The sequence below is a fragment of the Lagenorhynchus albirostris genome, chromosome 12 (assembly GCF_949774975.1).
Source record: "Lagenorhynchus albirostris chromosome 12, mLagAlb1.1, whole genome shotgun sequence".
In the NCBI taxonomy this organism is placed as follows: Eukaryota; Metazoa; Chordata; class Mammalia; order Artiodactyla; family Delphinidae; genus Lagenorhynchus; species Lagenorhynchus albirostris.
This window is the reverse complement of record NC_083106.1, coordinates 80,456,588-80,474,657: the sequence shown is the minus strand read 5'-3', so window position 1 is coordinate 80,474,657 and position 18,070 is coordinate 80,456,588. Positions and strand designations below refer to the sequence as shown.

The following is an 18,070-nucleotide window of genomic DNA, read 5'->3' as shown; positions in this document are numbered from 1 at the left end:
AGAAACAAGGAACACACAGGCGATAGCAGGGTTACTTGACATGCGTGATGTAATTAAAATCCTTCTTTGAGTGAAGTGACCAAACATACAAGTTAAATTATGCTAACAAGATAAAGTGCACCTTTAACATTAAATACTACATTTAAGTGACCTTAGACTCTCAATGAAAATATAAAAGGTTTATTTCAAACACTATAACTTCTGACCAAAAAAAAAGACTTTCACCCTGCTTTCGTATATCACTTTTGCTCTGAAATCTGCTCCCAGAGACAACTTGTACAGTCAGCTGGTTTTTGAAAGAGTAAGCATCAGGAGAGAAATAGAAGGAATAGCAAGGTCTGTAACAGGCATATATCAGTTTGTGGGTCAAAGTTTCCCACTGGAAAAACACAGAACCTATCACTTGCCGACAGGGTGACGTACATTAACTCCAGATCTGAATGTTTTGAATTCCACTCCCATTCTCTTATGAAAATAAATGAGGAAAACTGAAGGGTAAGCTCTATCAGTCACTGCTTTCCTGAAGTAATTCAAAACCCTTCCGCGCCTAGTGAAACATTAAGTTGATACAAAGAAGTGGGTGTGCCTTTCCCCGAGATTTGTTTTTAGATGATGTTACCAGAAGGTTCTTAAGTTGCAGAAGTCTTAGTTTGTGATACCAAACCCCAAACAAAAACAAAATCCACACAAACAGTGTCATGTTTACTGAAACGAACAAACGTGAAGAGCTCCATAAACGACTTCTTCAAAGCAAAGGGTAACTCTATCCCATTAAGGTTAAGAAAGTTAATCTTTGAGGCAGCAGGTGAAAACAAGCTGAATTATGTTGTGGCCTTTTGCTTTATTAACTAAGGACTTTGAACTATTAAAACTTCCTAGGGAACCACATTTTCTCAATGGGTCAAGTCACATAGGGGAACAAAGCAAACTTTATCAGTGCTGTGCGATTCTACATTCCAGAAATTCTTAGTACTTGGCATTCATATACCACTGCTGACTAGGGCTTGAGTCGGTTCAGCAAACGCAGCTACAGCTTCCAACCTTGTGAACTTCTCACCAAGACACCCCCTTCTTATGAGCTGGTCACAAATAGACAGGCAGGATACTCTTAATTAAAACAGATGAATACCAAGCCTTACACCCTGTGAAGACATTGTAGAGCAGTAACTGTTTACAAAAAGAATATTTTTACTCCCATAAATTTTTCTCCAAGTGACAGAGCCCCTACTTGCCTTGGAATCTTACCACTTTTCAATAATGGCTGTAAATTAAAAATGACCAGCACAAACTAGGCAAACCACCTCACGTAACAATTCAGTGAATGATGAAAGAGATAGTAAACCTTCACACGGCTGTGAAAATCCAGCCTTTGCTCAGAGCTCTATGAATAAACATTAAAAAAATCCTCCAAATAAAGCACGAAAGATCACAAGATCTTAGTTACAAGGAGTTGTAAATGGAAGGGCATTTAACAGGCATTGATAGAGCACTTCACTGCCTGTATATACAGGCTTCCTTTTTAGCAAGGTACCAGCTCAAGGAAATCTATGTGAAAGGTAAAGCAGATTTATCCCAACAAAGTGCTGAACAATTTTGCCAGTTTAAGTGAGACTCAAAGTTATTTAGTTTAAACTATTTCCTTGTTTTCTGGTATTAAGCAACATCGGTTCCACTTGGAACAGCAGTTCTTAAAATGAGAGGGTGGTAACAGGCTTATCAGGACAGATTCTTCTAACCCCGTGTACCGGGCCTGCTTCTTGCCCCAAACACTCTGCAGTTCTTATTCAGGTGGGGAGGTCGCTGAGTGCATTTGGCAAAAGCTATAAAGTGATTCTGCTGTACCTTCCTGGCAGAGAACCACTAATCTAGAAGGATGGAACTAAGTAAATTTACTCAAGACTAAAATATCTTGCCACTACCTGAGAACTGTGACCGATAAATCCACCCAAAAATCATGAATTAATAACAAACATGGTGGAGTAAGATTCAATTGCTTCCAGTACGACAGACCCTCATTTGTCTTCTATAACCTGGAAATACTCACAGAAAACTACTTAATTCAAAACCATTGGAATCAGGAAGACAAAGCTCCTAAAAGTTTCCCCACCCAAACGCGCACCTCTGGATGTCTATACCTTGGTCACATTTTATAATCTCTTCACATTAGTTTTAACTATTTGAAGCATTAATTTCTTCTGATGGTGGACAGTACAGCACTGGCCCCAGATAAAATTTACAGTTTTTTCTTAGCTACCCTATACCATTCAGTCTTAAATCCTCTTATTGACTCTACAATCATGATTTTCTTAAGCTATGCATAAATAAGAACAGCTTAAAATGGTACAGCCACTCAAGCTCCCTCACCTCCTAACCCTAATTCTCTGGATTTTGAATCAGAGTATTTATTTATTTTTTTACATCTTTATTGGAGTATAATTGTTTTACAATGGTGTGTTCGTTTCTGCTTTATAACAAAGCGAGCCAGCTCTACATATACATGTATCCCGAAGAGTATTTAAATTAAACGGCCCAACCTCGATGGTGAGATTTCAGGCACCTATCAGCAGGTGGCAGATGTTATCATTGCTTTATTTGTTGACTGACTGATTGATACTAGGACTCTCCTTTGGCCATGGAAATGCAGAGGTGCAATGTGGGTGGCCTACTCCATTGTAGAATGATGCTTCTCCCCTGGCTTCCCCTTTCTCCCCAGGTCCGTCCACCTCCACCACTCTGGTCCCTAAGCGTTTGCAGTGGTACTTGCGGAAAAGGGAGCATTCCATGTCAGCACAGAACCCAGCGTCCAGGCTCTGCACTGCATCCTTTCACCCACCATCTCTCTGGGGGCCAGGGGCCCAGACAACAGCATCAACAGTACTGGCATTGACCCCATCCCTTCCTTCAGAAAACCCATCTAAAGACAAGAAACACAAGTGGTCTCCGCTTCATTTTGTAGAAAGCATACATAGAACTAATCTGAAATGGAAGTAAAATAAATGTACCAACAAAATTCTGCCCTTTAAAATTCATCTTCATCTTCTATTTATACTTTATATTTAGTAGTCCACACTGTTTCTAGGCTAATTCAAAGGCTTCTAATGCTCATTATATTTCTTGCTAATAACTGCAATGATGAATTTTCCCTTGCTATTTTCTTTTTGTAATTAATAGGAACACAGACCTGCCAGGTTCTTGCCTCTTGAAAATGGCTGAAGGCTGTAGGAATCGACTGGGAACAATTTCCCATGGATTGTACCCACGTGGAAAATTAAGAAACTCAAATTCTAGGAAGAAAAGCGTTGCCTGGAATAGTAGAGAGCTTACAGAGTTATAAAGAGTAAAGTCTCTTCTGCTCCAGAAATTAATATAAATACTTTTTGTTCAGTTAACATTCTCTAAGAATTAAGCTAGATAAACCACGCGTTCTCAAGTTTATAGCCTTAATTTTTTTTTTGGCTGCATGGCTTGCAGGACCTTAGTTCCCTGACCAGGGATCGAATCTGGACCCTCAGCAGTGAAAGCATGGAGTCCTAACCACTGGACCACCAGGGAATTCCCACACCCTTAACTTTAATACAACCTTTTTGTTGTATTGCGAGCAATGTCTACGCACAACCTCGTTTTAACCCTGCCCTGGTATGATGAAGCATTTACTGTCATCATCATTACACATGCAGGGACACCAGGCTTGGAGAGCTGGAATCACATCTATCACTCACTCTCCCATTCTGATGTTTTGCTTATTGTAAGCTCTTCTGAATCATTTGTGGAGTCGGGGAGGGTGTGGGCTGGAATAAATATGAGCTAGTTAATTATTATTCAATAAAAATTGTTTTCATTGTAAATTGGGTGCAAAAAATTAATAAATGAAGAAAACGTCTAAGAGTAGAAACAAATATCTAGATCCTTTAGGAGAAAACAATTTGTTTAGTCACTAATTTGTTCATCATATATTTATGCATTTGCCAGAATCTTTTATTTATTCATTTTTTTATGAATCCATGTTTAGTTTAATATCAATACAGGTGGAGATACACACACATATTATTAGGTCGATAGATAGATAATGTGTACACTCATGGGTCGATATATACACATATATATATATTTTTTCTGTCAGTTAAGAGGGCCTAAAATCTATGGCCCCAGTAATAATGAGCGCATCTATTTTCCAGATATTTTTTTTCTTTTAAAAATTAAAAAAGATTTTCTTTAATTTTTTATTGAAGTATAGTTGATTTACAATGTTGTTTTTTTTTCCAAAAGGCACTTCTTTCTTTCTTTTTAATTTTTATTGGAGTATAGTTGACTTAAAATGTTGTGTTGCCAAACTCTCCTTTAAAAATGATAGTGATTTACAGTCCAGGCCAGGGTTCCCCAGACAGGGGCTCTCCAGGCTTATCAGAGAGTTTGGGGTTGTTCTTCCCCTGCACCCCGCTGCCCCCCATCTGCCTGAGCCCCTCCTCTCCTACTTGGGCTGCGTCCTCACTAGGGAGGGGGATTCCAGAGACCCAGGGAATCCCAGCCTTCAGGCTCATCAGGGACTTTCCGTCCCACTCCTCCCATCCCTGGTCACTGTCAGCAGTTCCCAGGCCGCAGCCCTCAGGCTGCCTGCTGGCCCAGCTGCCCCCCCTTCAGGGGCCCCTGCTCCTTAGACACCCCACAAAGAGCAACTCTCACCTAGGAACACCGTCCCATTCCTGCTGAAACAGAAGGTCTATTTCTAAAGGGTCATTAGGTGAATTTAAGATGAATTTCACTGTAATAACCACATGGCAGAATTCAGAATTCCAACCAGTCCTTGTTTTTTTTTTTAAAAATCAAACCTATTAGATTATGTAATCATTAAAACTTATTTATAAAGCTATGCAATGATATAGAACATTAGCTATCCCGACAAGGTAAGGAAAAGCCAAGAAAGGACTATATGTATGATATAAATGTTATCATGTTAAAAATTCAGAATACACACATACGATTTGTTCCTTCTGCTTTTCTGTATTTTACAAGTTTTCTTTAATGTGAATACTTTTAATACAAATATTTAGAAAATATTGATCCATTTCAGACATAGGAATTAGTATCTCCTGCATCTCAAGAGTAATGTAGACAGTACCAGACGCTTTTCAAAAATGGTTTTCTGTCTAGATAAATCTTTGAAGGGAGAGAAGATTGCGTACATCTCTGCCCTGAAGGCTGTGATTCTCTGTCAGTCACTGCTAAGGCTACTGGAGTGGCCCGTGGGTGCCTTACACACGGTAGGTGATCAATATATTCTGGCTAAATGTTTAAAATGTTGATTAGGAGATTCTCAAAACACACCTTATTCATAATTATCCAGGATCTTTCTTTTGAAAAGTTTATGAGCTCCCAGCTCTTTAAAATGTGTCTTTTCCACCTTTAAAAGTGATGAAACAGACAAAAGTTAATGACTGATCCAAGTTTAGCGCCCGAGCAATAAAATGAAGATGGGATCCCCCGTCCTGTGGTCTAGGGGACCTGTCTTGAGACCAGCTGATGCTTTTGCCGAGGTGGGAAGACGGGGATCCCTGGGCCCTTTTGGTGGATGACTGCCCTGGACAGGCCTCTGCCCATCACACAGCCTATTTTCTCTGTGGATGGAGACTAATGGTAGTTTAGCTCTCCACCTTGCAGAGCTCTTCTGAGAAGTGACTGAGAGCTGTATGAGAGAGTACCAGCCACATGTTAGTTGGTTTCCTTCTTACTGCCTTCTGATTGTGAACATGTTAGGGCAGATTCATCAGAACAGTGGTTATTAACAGAGGTAAACCTCTAATGTCACCTGGGCCTTTAAACTAGTTGCGCGATGGTGTTTTACCTCACTGGATATTCATTTTCTCAACTGTAATGAGAGGGTAAGTCAGACCCTAAAACTCTTCTAGCTCTAACACCCTATGCCTCTAATCCCTTCATTGCTTGAATTTATGAGGTAGGGGTGGGGACTGGAGTTGGAGAGGCTCGGAAGGACGTTTTAAAAACTGAACATACACAAATCATGGAAGCCGACTTCCCTTAACTAGTGTGAGTTTTCTTAGTACAAATGAGCACCAATAACCCTGACTTCACCCACCATCACTTCCCACACCCCCACACGCTAAAATAGCAGACTACAAAATGGACGAGAGTACACTGACAGACACAGCAGTTAGCAGCTGACTTAGGAAGCTTTCTACGGAAGGTCTTAATTGTCTCCAATACTATCTGGCCTGGGAACTGGGCTGTAAGCCACAAAAGAAAAGAGGTTCATATACCTTATACCTGTGGCACACAGTGACAAAAAATGTCTATTCAGGGTCCAGCCTCCTCACCATTCCATATGGAGAACGGGCAGCTTCACCTGACATAGCTCACTGCATCCCAAAATCAAAGACACTTTCATCAGGGTTTTACTGCAAGTTAATGTTTGACTTACACTGTTCTGGGCTAACAGCGGCTTAGCTGCTCATGGAAGGATTTTCTAGACTTTCAACAAAATAGCTGTAAACTCCTAAGATAAAAACCACACTTGAATTCAAAGAAGAAGAGTTATTAAAAAGCTCATGTTATAATTTCATCCTATTACATTCACCTAATTAATACGTACTCACAGCAGGTTTGTGCTAAATTTGAACCACAAGGGATAGCAGATGATGGAAACACAGTGCGACTGGCCCTAATTCCATTTGTGGGTGTAAGTATTAAGTATGGAGGTGCAAATGCTTAGGTCAACCAAACAGCCACAGAAGCAACAGTGACTAACCACCAACTACTGCTTTGCCCCTCTTGCTTCTAGGGAGGGAAGAGAGTCTGAGAAAGCGTGCGACGGTTTCCATTACCTTCCGGAGACTCAGGTTCCTAATTCTAAGAAAACCTGGTGTGGCCGTAATCTAGGACATACAAATGGAGAACATTTGATGAACTGTGGAGAAAGATAAAAATTTCCATGATTATAGGAAAGATGGACAAGTGGGGGAAAAATGGATAAATGAAAAAAGAAAAGATGAGAGAGAAAAGCTCCCTTCTCCCCCTTCTACTTCCTAAGGGTAATTCATTAGTGATTCTTGCAATGTTTGTTATTTCAAGAATTTATGCTACTGCCATGCAATGATCAAAAACAAAAATTAGTTTGTTTTACTGAGAGGGATCTAATTAAACCTGTTAAGACCAGGACCCTCTATCCGGGAAATGAATAACTATTTAAAAATAATTTCTTCAAATCAATACTTTTATCATTTAGATTAGCTCAACATTTTTTATTTAAACCAGGTGTTTTTCATAAATGCTACTGAATAGTGTACCTTTCTACAAGGAGCAGGATAAAGAGAGACTTCAGGGGACGTATCAGAAACGAAGCATCAGAAAGTTTAAGGGTAAAATTAACCATATACTTTGGATTTTCTGGAAGCGTCACAATTACAATGATTCTGTCCCAATACAATCAGAAATCCATAGGAAATACCTTCAGACCTATGATCTGACCACGTAAAGTCATTAGAGATGATTTAAACAGCATCCAAAAAATCCTAGATTCCCAAAAGAATTAACCTCGGTTTTACATACTATGGAACAAAAGAGCCACACTTTGATTTTACCTAAACTATTAAGAGGATTTATATACAAGAAGAGTACTTTACAGCCACTTAAAAAAAAATAACTGATGAATCTGATTTAGTCTTTGAAAACATGAATTTTTTTAAAAAACTACCACATTGGTTGGCATTCCAGAGCCTGAAAGTCCTAACTTTTCTTACTTTTTCTTTCTAAAGCACTTCTTAAAATTGCCTCTGGTATTTTAAAAATATGCTCGGAACTCTTAGGGCTCCAGCAGTTTTTTAACTAATAAAATAAACACAGCAATTGAGTACCTGCAGTTCTGCTAACAGTATTGTTTGTATTCTAAGCCCCATCCACAGAGGCTACAGAAAAAAATATCCAGTATAAACAAATATTACTTAGATCCCAGTGGCATCTCAAAGCAGCACACCCAAGTCTCAAAATGCAAAAGGAGAAATTTTCCACTCCCACTGTGATTAACTCCCTGGCAAAACTCAGGTCAGGCAAAAGGGAGTGAAATTGCCTCTGTTTTGGTGAAGGTGGGGAGGGGATGTGGGTATGAAGCAAAGCAGTGATTCTTTTTCTTCGTTTCTTCGCCCTCTTTTTTCCCCTCAATGCATCTGTTCTTTTCCCTGTCTCTCTCCTGCCTCTGCATTCCCCACTTTTAGCTGTTCTCTCCTCTTCTTCCATCCCCAGTTCCTACAGAAAAGACAGCTTTGTCCTGCAGTTTCCTTGCTCATCACCAGTCCCTGGACGTCTTATGACCACCCCCCGCACACATCACGGAATAACGTTTTCAAAGTACTACACACAGTAGGGCAAAGAGCGAGAACGAAGTGGGCTGGGGTTAAGACTGGGGAAAAAACGTCTCCACCAGTATCTGTAACACCCAAACTTCCAGCTGAGAAAGTGGCTGAGGCCTCTGGGGGAAAAGAAGCTGGAGGCCCAGAAATGCTAGGAGTGGGGCAGAGAGGTGCTACAGCGTGAGAGCATCCCCAGGAGCTAGCCCGGCCTCCCCCAGGCTGAGGGCGGGCTGAGGCCCGCGGCGAGCACGGTTTGGACAGGACTCCCCCTTCCCAGGCCTGGGGTGGCTTCTCTCTCTGCCTGGCCTTTGTGTCCACAGCCCAAGGCAGACACGGACGTCGAGGAAGGAAGCCGTGCTCCTCGGTGAGGCCGGGCCCAGCTGAGTGCCCGATCTTTCCACGGACACTCATCTTCCCCCAACTCTGCCACAGCTTTCTGCTGATTCTTAGCACTGCTGTCAAGTTATCCACTCTGCCTACACTTACGAGTCACCCTCAACTCAAGGCCTGGCCCTACAACAAAACTCTGTGCCTTGGCTTTCTCAAGGGTAAAAGGATAATGACTGTAACTGCACATAATAAGCACAGGGTTAAGAGGCCTCCACACAAACTCATACTTGTAAAGTGTTTAGAAGAGTGTTTGGCACATCAAAGTATGACATAAGAATTGGTTAAATAAAATGAAAATAAAATAAATTATCTGTGAACACATATATCTGGATTCAAAGGACAGAAAGCTCTTCACGATGACAAAACGGACTTCAAACAGAAAAGAAGAGCAAATATATTGATTTTGTCACCATGGGTCACCAGGCCAGGAGGATTACCAGGAGGGATGGCCCAAGGAACCAGGCTTTATCTTCATGTTCTGTGTAAAACCACTGCCAGCCTGGTCCTGAGACACTCCGATAGCGAGGAAGGAATTGAATCTGTTGAAACCACACATTCCAAAATGGAAGTGTGAGAGTTCACACTTAGCCTGGGATATCCCGTATCTGACCACTCAGCACTGCAGTCATTTGTACTCTTTATGTATTATTTAGATAATATTGTTTAAGAGGCTTCATTGTATATTCTTGAAAATGACAGAGTTTGAAGTTAAATGCTTCCGGGAAAAGGACTTTTTTCTTTTGGAGGTGGGGCTATAATGATATGAAAAGGACAGTTGCAGGTTGTAAAACTAAGGACGGAAAAGGGCAGAAAAAAAAAGATAGGGCAACATGGAAGGAAGGGGAGACAGTGATGAGAAATAAGGTCAGCTTCATGGAACAGGGGTATCTCCCATGCTCGTAATGTGTGACTGAATAAATGTTATAATGACTCCAAAGCTTATTATAAACAGGGAACAAAATGCATTCCAAATATGGAGCTCCATATTTGAAAAGTATATAATTACCTCATGAACATAAAAGCTCTGGTTTTAATTTGATCTTCCCTATTTAAAAATTGCTTTTAAGAGAGAAATATTTGAAAAAAATGTCTCCAGTCTCAAAGGTAAGTTACCCCAAATTGGCAATTCCATGATTTAATTTTTTTATCAACACTTAGCAAAAAGTGTAGCTACCTTTCCATGATCATTAGAAATATTAATTTAGAAACCTGTAAGACAGCTAACAATATTAAAAATTTCCATAGATTGATTTCATAAATTTAATACTCAGAAATGTTTAAACATTTCAGCTGACGTTCTCTTGGTGATAGTAATAAAACATTAAGCTTTAGCAAAGAAATATATTTGACTTTTTTTAAACAAATACATCATCTATAATAAAACAAAATACTACTCAGAGCAATTCAAGGAATATAATTAGAGTTTGCTATAAAAATAAATCCTTTGAATCCTTGTTTAATAAAAAGTATTAGCACTGATAGTTTTAATCTACAGAAATGGACTTGAAAGATTTTCAAAGTTTATTATGTTAAAAATATGTAGTGTAGCAGTGTTAAGCATCTCTAAATTTTAGCATTATACCTCGAAGAGTTCTAACTTCTGCCAGAAGGAAAAGTATGCCTCGACTAAGCAAGAAATTTCCATTACTCCTATCTTAAGAAGTCACACCCCATACAACCAATGACAGGAAAACATTTCAATTCAAACCTCTGACACTCTCAAGCCTGAAGCAAAATTTAAAAAAAATACAAAAATAAAACACAACTCACATTTTCAGGGAAGAAAGGAAACTCTTGCTAAATAAGTGGCAATTATGCTGAAGAATTTATATGCTAAGCACGACTGAATGTAAAAACACCAGAGCAGTCAACCATAGCTTTAGCACTTTGAGTATGATTAACAGAATGAACTTTCAAAGGTCAATTAAATGTCAACACACTTTAAAAAGATACTCTAAGATTAAGTCTGGTCAGTGTATAACAGTACCTCACAACTTAGGGGTACCCTTCTTAAGTTAAGGGTAATGTGCATGTGAATATATGCACATACATGCAGACTTACACGTCACCAGCCAGATTACTACAGAAAGTCATCCAGCATCTATCCTAGAGTTTGACTATGTTAATGTTTTTCAAGTTATGAAACGATTAAAAAGAAAACCGAACTCTGTTTGTTATACAGCACTATCCGATGAAGATGAAACGCAAAGTAAATCATAAATGTTAAGACTAAGGCATATCCAACAGCTTATCCTATCTATTCCATCAGAGGAAGTCATTCACGAGCTCACCCTTTATCGTCCCTAATATACCATCCTGCGAATTCTTCGCCCACTAACCTTCCCTGAGTGCTTGTGGTTAAAAAGCTTACCCCAAAAGCTACCTGGCATTCAAAAATTGCCCACTTCAGCATCTGTGGGACACAACAAGGCCTGAAGGCATCCAGCGCCCATTCCTGACATTTTCATCCAGGAACTCAGTACGAGTCCCCAACCCACGCCCGTAAGGAAGGCCAAGTTGTCACAGAACCTCAGAATGAGCAGGGATCATCAATATCATCTGGCCCAAACCTCTCCACATTCACAGCTCAGGAAACGTGCAGCCATAAAGCTCCCAGGGTACCTTACCAGACTGCAAATCCAGTCTTACTTTTAGTCCAGTGTTTCTTGTCTGTATCAGATCTATCATAGACTTGTTCTCCATTAGGACTTTGAGACCAGGTTATAACTGACCAAATAGCTGTGGCTACCATCGGAATTCAGAGGAAGATGGAATGTTTAAGATGTTAATGATCTGGGAAGGCTCCCAGGGGAGCTGGGAACTGAAGATGGGTAGGATGCAGAGGGTTGGAGAGGAGGCATCACTAAGGAGGGAAGCAGGGTGAGCTAAGGCACCCTGGTGAGTGAGGCCACTATGTACAGTAGGATGGAGACCCTTGTTTTAGGAACAGGCGGAGGAGGGACAGATAAAGTGATGAAAGGATTTCGACGTTAGAAAACTGACACGAAGACAGCAAAGGCTAACCTAGCAACAGGTTTGCAAGAGGGAATGGAGGTGGGGAGAGAGAAAGATCTGAAGTGCCTCTTAGGGGTCTAGTAATATTCATAATATTTTACAGGGCTGTTGTTAGGCACTAGTGAGCTGATGTGAGAAAAAGCACTTTGAAAAGTCGAAAAGCTCTAGAAAGTAAAGATGTTTTGAAAAGTCAGGGGACAAGAGCCTCTCTAATCACGGCCCCGTGGCTTGACAGCATACGCTTCTCTGCAAAGGCAAACTTGGAGCTGTGTTCTGGATCTTCTCCTATGGGATCAGAGATAGAAATCTTTTCCTTCAATAATTCCAAAAGCTGGATCCCAAGGTGGGGGGACAGCCTCCACCCTGATGTCCCTGTAGGCTGAGGATCCCTGATACTAAAATCCGAGGCCAGGGTTACAATTTTGAGGCAGACCGCCGCGTGATCCATGTTTTCCCTCACTGAATCAAAGCAGCATATAAAGTGCCTAGTAAAGTGGTACAAAAAGGGGGCAGGAGAAGAGACAGCACCGGAGCAGCCAGGCTGTGAGCGGGCGTCAGGGCCTGCACATCACCCTCCTTGGTCCCACCCTGGGTCCCACTCTGACTACTCAGCAGGTGACCTTCCGTGTCCACTTCTCTGTGCCAACTTCCTCTCTCATCTACAGCGACGCCCCAGGGCTAAAAAAAGGAGTTCTGAAAAGTTACCATAATAAATTAAAAGGTGCGCATGTGGCGTAGATACTGAGTGACAGTTATTACTGTCACTAATTTGCGCCTTACATAATTTATAATCTTACCTAATTCCCCAAACAACTCCCAGGAGGCAAGTACCATTATCCTCATTTTTCAAGTAAGGAAACCGAAGCTCACGGGGTCACCTAGGTCACAAACGGCAAAGCCAGGATTTGAATCGGGAGTGCCGGACTCCGCCTACGCTTTGAACCTTCCTCCTAAACTCTTCCCCTTTTCCTTCAATAAACGTGAAAATCCTGGCTTCCGTGCCAGGGATTTTAGGGATACAGAAGTTACAGGAGCCATGATACAGGCTTGTAGACAAAAGTTTTGACAACAGAGGGCAAAGGGCCCGGGCTCAGGCACACCCGTGCCTGCCGGGTGTCAGCCTCTGGACTAAAGTCTCCCCAGTGAGTGCGGCATTGTGTCCAGGGGACCGCTTTCCACTCGGCATTCTTGCACTGATCTCTCCCAGGCCTCCTGTCCCTTGGGGTCCTTTCCCAATTATCTGCTTGAAACCTTATCTGGACAGTTGAAGAAGAGGCAGCTGGGACTGGGACCCCCGCAGATCTCACACAGGCTGGAGGAGCGGGAGGTCCCATAGCGGGAGGGGTGTCTAGGGCCTTGTGTCCCAAGGCACCCTTACGTCCGCTTGCAGTGCGTTTGCTCGCAGGAGCAGTTCCTGGGGGCTCTGTGGCCCCGGGGCCCCACTGAGAGATGAAGCCAACGTGCCTAGGGCCGGAGGGGAAGTGATGAGCAGGGAGCAAGCCGGGAGGCTGGTTCAATGTTCCTGGGGAAAAGCAACAGTTGTCACCAAACACTGACAAGAAAACTAACGCTAATCCTCAAATTTAGTGTGATAAACTCTCTCTGGGAGGGTCCAGTTGAGAATACAGATTCCAGGTTCTGCTCACAGACATTCTGGCTCTTCAAGGGTTGAAAGGTGCCTGGGAGTCTGAAGTTTTGCAAGAACTACAGAAGGTCCTGATACGGGGGTCTAAGGATCTCAGTCTCTGATATACAGCCCTGACCCCCTACAGAGCTGCCCAACCAACAGACCTGCTCTCAGGAGGACACACGTTCTACAAAGACAGCTTGTTCACATAGCAGTGCGAGGTTCTGGGTGGAGTGGTCACTTTTAAATAAGGCCACTAGGCTTTCCAGAAGTTTCCACACTCACAAATGTTGGGGACTTATTTTCCTAATGTCACCAAATAAACTATCACACAGGCCCTTTAGGAAAAACAGAGTATCTCACACACAATTCAGTCCCCAAAGGACCTCAACACACACACACGGCACCTGTCTGGAGTGAAGACCCTCTCAGCAAGATGCTATTGCCAGTGCTTACTTTCTATTTGGTGTAAGACTGGAGATGACTTTCTCACTGCAGATTTAGGTGATTTCAAAAGGTACACTTTTCTTCATGCAACTGAACTGCCCTGAAAGGTTTACTTCATGCTATTTAAAAAATGAGTTTAAAAAGCAAACAGCACTCAAGTGAAATATTAAGGACACGACTAGGGCATTTAGACATTCAGTCACAAGGCAAACAGCTACTGATTATTTAAGAAACATACTTTTTCACAGGTTTGTGTTCTTCAAAGACAGCTACGTCATAAAATGTATTATGTTACAACAATATTGCTATCTTTCTCCTAGAAACCCTATCGATGTTCTTTGTCTCTTTCCAAATCTGTATCCTTGTTTTAAGCTCTACACTTTCGGGCTACATACTGGAATTAAGCTCAGTCTTTCTGCCAGATCTTTCTCTGATACCTTCTTTCTTTCCCCTAAAGCACGGTAGTACTTTTCTTTAAGGATGGGCAAGAAGAATTTTTAATTGTTTTTATCTGAGTGCCTGGTATTTTATTCAGCAAATATTTGCTGAGTATCGGCATTTATGCATTCACATTTTTAAAAAAATCAACTTTTGTTATTATAAACTCCATGAGCAGAAAAATGCCCAGCAGACCACCTGGCCTCTAGAAGGCACTGCTTGAATGGTAAGAAAACTGGGGGGATTTATCACTGAGAGAACAAAATAATTTCTCCTGTATTCAGTACTGATAAGTCTACATTTCATAGTGGAAAGAATTCTGGTTAGGGAAAATGTTTGATTTCACTTTGTATGGAAAAAATGCAGGTTATCAAGATAACCGAAAGTTCACACTGCACTGTATTGCAACACAACCGGTCAAGACGTTATTTCAATACCATTGCCAGACCAAACCTTTAACATTAATCATTTATCAAAATTATACATGCCACTAACACATCCCAACAAAGACGATTATGTAAGTGAGCCGTTTTGGCGTCAGTGATACTGAACACAGCAGCTATTTTCAATCCTTCATTAAAATTAGATCAAGATGTACTTGCATTGTGTGTTACTGTTCCTGTAAGGAAGATTTACATTAGTTTAAAATTTACTTTGGTTGTAAGTGACAATTTCTTTTCCTTCTATGTCAGAAACTAGAATTCGCTCCCCCTGGGACCCCACAAGGAAGTTTTCAGCAGAAAGAAGAAGCAATACACGAAAACAACAAAAAGCAGCTGTCCTGTTTACTCTCTCCCATGTATAACCGAAGCCCTGGTTTCCCCCTAAACTGAGTCCGGAGGGCATGAAGGGGCTGCTGGGGCACCTGCCACTTCATCTTGAGCCTGGCTCTGTACCCAGCCTGGCCCTACAACTTCTAGTGGTGCCGCCAAGCTGGCCAGTCGTAAGACGCTTTAAATAGAAGTGATGGGTAATGGATTTTTCACTGAGAGCGACCTTCACATATGGACGTCTGAAAACATGCGGCTGACAAGTTCCTTCTCGGGGGGCTGAAGGGTGGCTCCGGGCGCACCTCAAGGTCCCCGCCCGGCGCTTCGTGATCTGGCCCCGCGCGCTGAGGCCCAGGCAGACTCGCGAACCGAGCCCGGTTCGTAATCGGGAGGGCGCGATGGTCGCGCAGCTGCAGCCCCTGCAGGGGATGCGGGTGCGAAGTCGCTCGTCCCGGGTCGGGCCTGTCCTTCCCGGGCGGGGGCGCCACCTTCCACTCCGCCCGGGCCCCGGACCCCCGCCCCGCGATCCCCCGGGCGCGGCCCCCGTCCCTCACCCCCTCCTCGCCCCTCCCGGCCCCGGCGGCCCGAAGCCAACTCACCGCGCTCCCGCCGACGACGCGCCCCAGAGTCCCCGCTGGTCGGGGCCCCGCGGACGCGCCGCAAACTTTTCCCGGCCCCGCGGCCGCGGACGATGAGCTCCCGGGCGGGCGCGGGGCCGCGGGGCCGTCGGGTCGGGACCGGTTGGCGGGCGGGCGCGGCTGCGAGGCGCAGTCGTCCCGCAACGGCCGCCCGCGCGCTCTTTGTGTCCCGCGCAGCCCGCCGCCCCCTGACAGCTGACGGGCCGCGGCGCCGGGTGCGCGGCCCCGCCGAGGAGGACGAGGAGCGCTGACAGACGCCGTCCCGGAGCGGCCGCCCCGGGGGAGCCGGCACTGCCCGGGAACGGCCGCCCCCCCGCCGGCACGGCCCCGCTCAGGCCCCGCGGCGCTCGGCCCTCCGCCGCCCGCGCCGCCCGCGCCGCCCGCGCCGGCAGCAGCCCGGGTCGGGCGCCCGATCCGCTCGGCTCCGCCGCCGGCGCGCTCCGTCAGGACCCGGGCCCGCCCCGCCCCTACCCCTCCCCTACCCCGCCCCCAGCCCGCTCCCTCCAATGAGCGCGGCCTGCAGTGGGCGGTTTTGCCCAATCGGGTGCCGGAAAGCGCGGCCCGTCCCTGGAGGGGAGCCAATAGAAGGCGACTCCGGCAACACACCCGCCCTGATCCCCGGGAGCCTAGCGCTCCGAGCGCAGCTGCGGGATCGGACCGCGTCCGGAGCGAGTGGGTCTGGCCAGGCGGAGCAGCCGAGCGCGGATCTGTTGGGGGACTACAGGACTGTACTGTAATATAAGGTGTAGACGAAAGTGGGGACGCTAGACGCCCCTCCTTGTAGGTCATCTGACTCCCCACCCCGAACTTACACTCATTTTCTGGCGAAAGTTTACGCAGGAGAAAAAGCTGCACAAGCACGCTGCAGCCGGTGACTGTCCAAGTTCAGGCCTTTCCTTCCCTTTAGGGCTTTGCTCTAAGGGGCCCTCCGGGCAGCGCTCGAGGTGCTGCATCGCAGTCCTGAGCTCTTGTTTGTGTCCTTAACCGCCTGGAGGGGTGGGATAGGGAGGGTGGGAGGGAGGGAGACGCAAGAGGGAAGAGATATGGGAACATATGTATATGTATAACTGATTCACTTTGTTATAAAGCAGAAACTAACACACCATTGTAAAGCAATTATACCCCAAAAAGATGTTAAAAAATTAAAAAATGAAAATATAAACTCGCCAGGACGCCAGGGGTCTGCAGCGGGGCGTCAGTTTCCATCCTGCTCCAAAACGCAGGCGCTCATGGCACTGCCAGCTCTTTTTCCTTTCTAAAAGAAAATTGCAATGAAAATAATATAGGAGTTTTGTATGCAAGTCGTCTTTACTGTGAGCTTTATTTCTGTACGAAAGTCACACACTATCTTCAATGGAGGTTAAATGATATGGCTGAGTAGAATATTATATGTGTGTATATATATAATATTAACACAGAGAAAGAGGAGAGACCTGAGTAAACCACGGGTTACAAAAGACTGGAGCCGGTAATCATAAAACCTTGCAAATAATAGGCACTGTACTGTTGTTTATTTGCTATGAATAAGATTGCCCATTTGTTGTTGGTCATATAATGTTTGTAAACTTTATTGAGCTCTTTACTGAAAGTGTACTACACATGATGAAAACAGTGCTGGTAACACATATTTGCAAATGTTAAAATCTAATCGCATTTATTTGTACTTCAAATAGCTGTCATGTTCAGTTTATTTCTTCTGGCAATAAACTTTGCATCTAAACATTTTGGTACAGATGTGACCTGTTCCTTCTGCATAAATTATTTTGGTGACCAGATTTCTTTTTTTAATGATGATCTGTGTGATGAACCAAAAGAAGAAAGAGATAGTTGACGAGAGAGAGAGAGAGAGAGAGAGAGAGAGAGAGAGAGACAGGGATCAAACCGGTAAAGAATGACTTATGTTACCATCTTGCTTTTATGATTGCATCTTACCACACCTTATTAGCTTCGAGGGATAGCATGGACCCAAGGCTAAGATTTGTCAGATGATTCAGCTTCTGGATTGACCCTGAGCAGATCTCTTAATGACTAACTCTGTTATGAAAGGTCAATATTCTGGACTCTGCCTGCCTCATGGCGAGGCTGCAAGATCCAACCAAGGTAGCATTTTGTCAACAGTGTGTTTTCTGTAGGATGTTGTACCAAGTGCATGGCAGCCTTAAATGTGCTAGTCTCCTTCTCTACTTTTCTACAAGCAAGTGTCAAGGTACTTGCCCAATAACAGTCTATTAATATTTCTTCTGACACATTTTTTCAATCCGAAATACTTTTTGATCCCAACAGGTTGTTTTTTAACTTTTTATTTTATATTAGGGTGTAGTTGATTAACAATGTTGTGCTAGTTTCAGGTGTACAACAAAGTGATTCTGTTAGTTATACATATATCTA

At 43.7% G+C, this 18,070-nt stretch overlaps 1 long non-coding RNA gene across 1 annotated transcript in view; it reads right to left on the bottom strand.

Annotated features, from left to right (window-relative positions):
* Nucleotides 1–15,726, bottom strand: part of LOC132530438 (uncharacterized) — a 47,304-nt gene extending 31,578 nt beyond the window's left edge. The window contains exon 1 of the long non-coding RNA XR_009543802.1: nucleotides 15,644–15,726. This is a non-coding gene — a long non-coding RNA (uncharacterized LOC132530438). The remainder of the gene's footprint in view (nucleotides 1–15,643) is intronic.
* Between the last annotated feature and the right edge of the window lie 2,344 nt (nucleotides 15,727–18,070).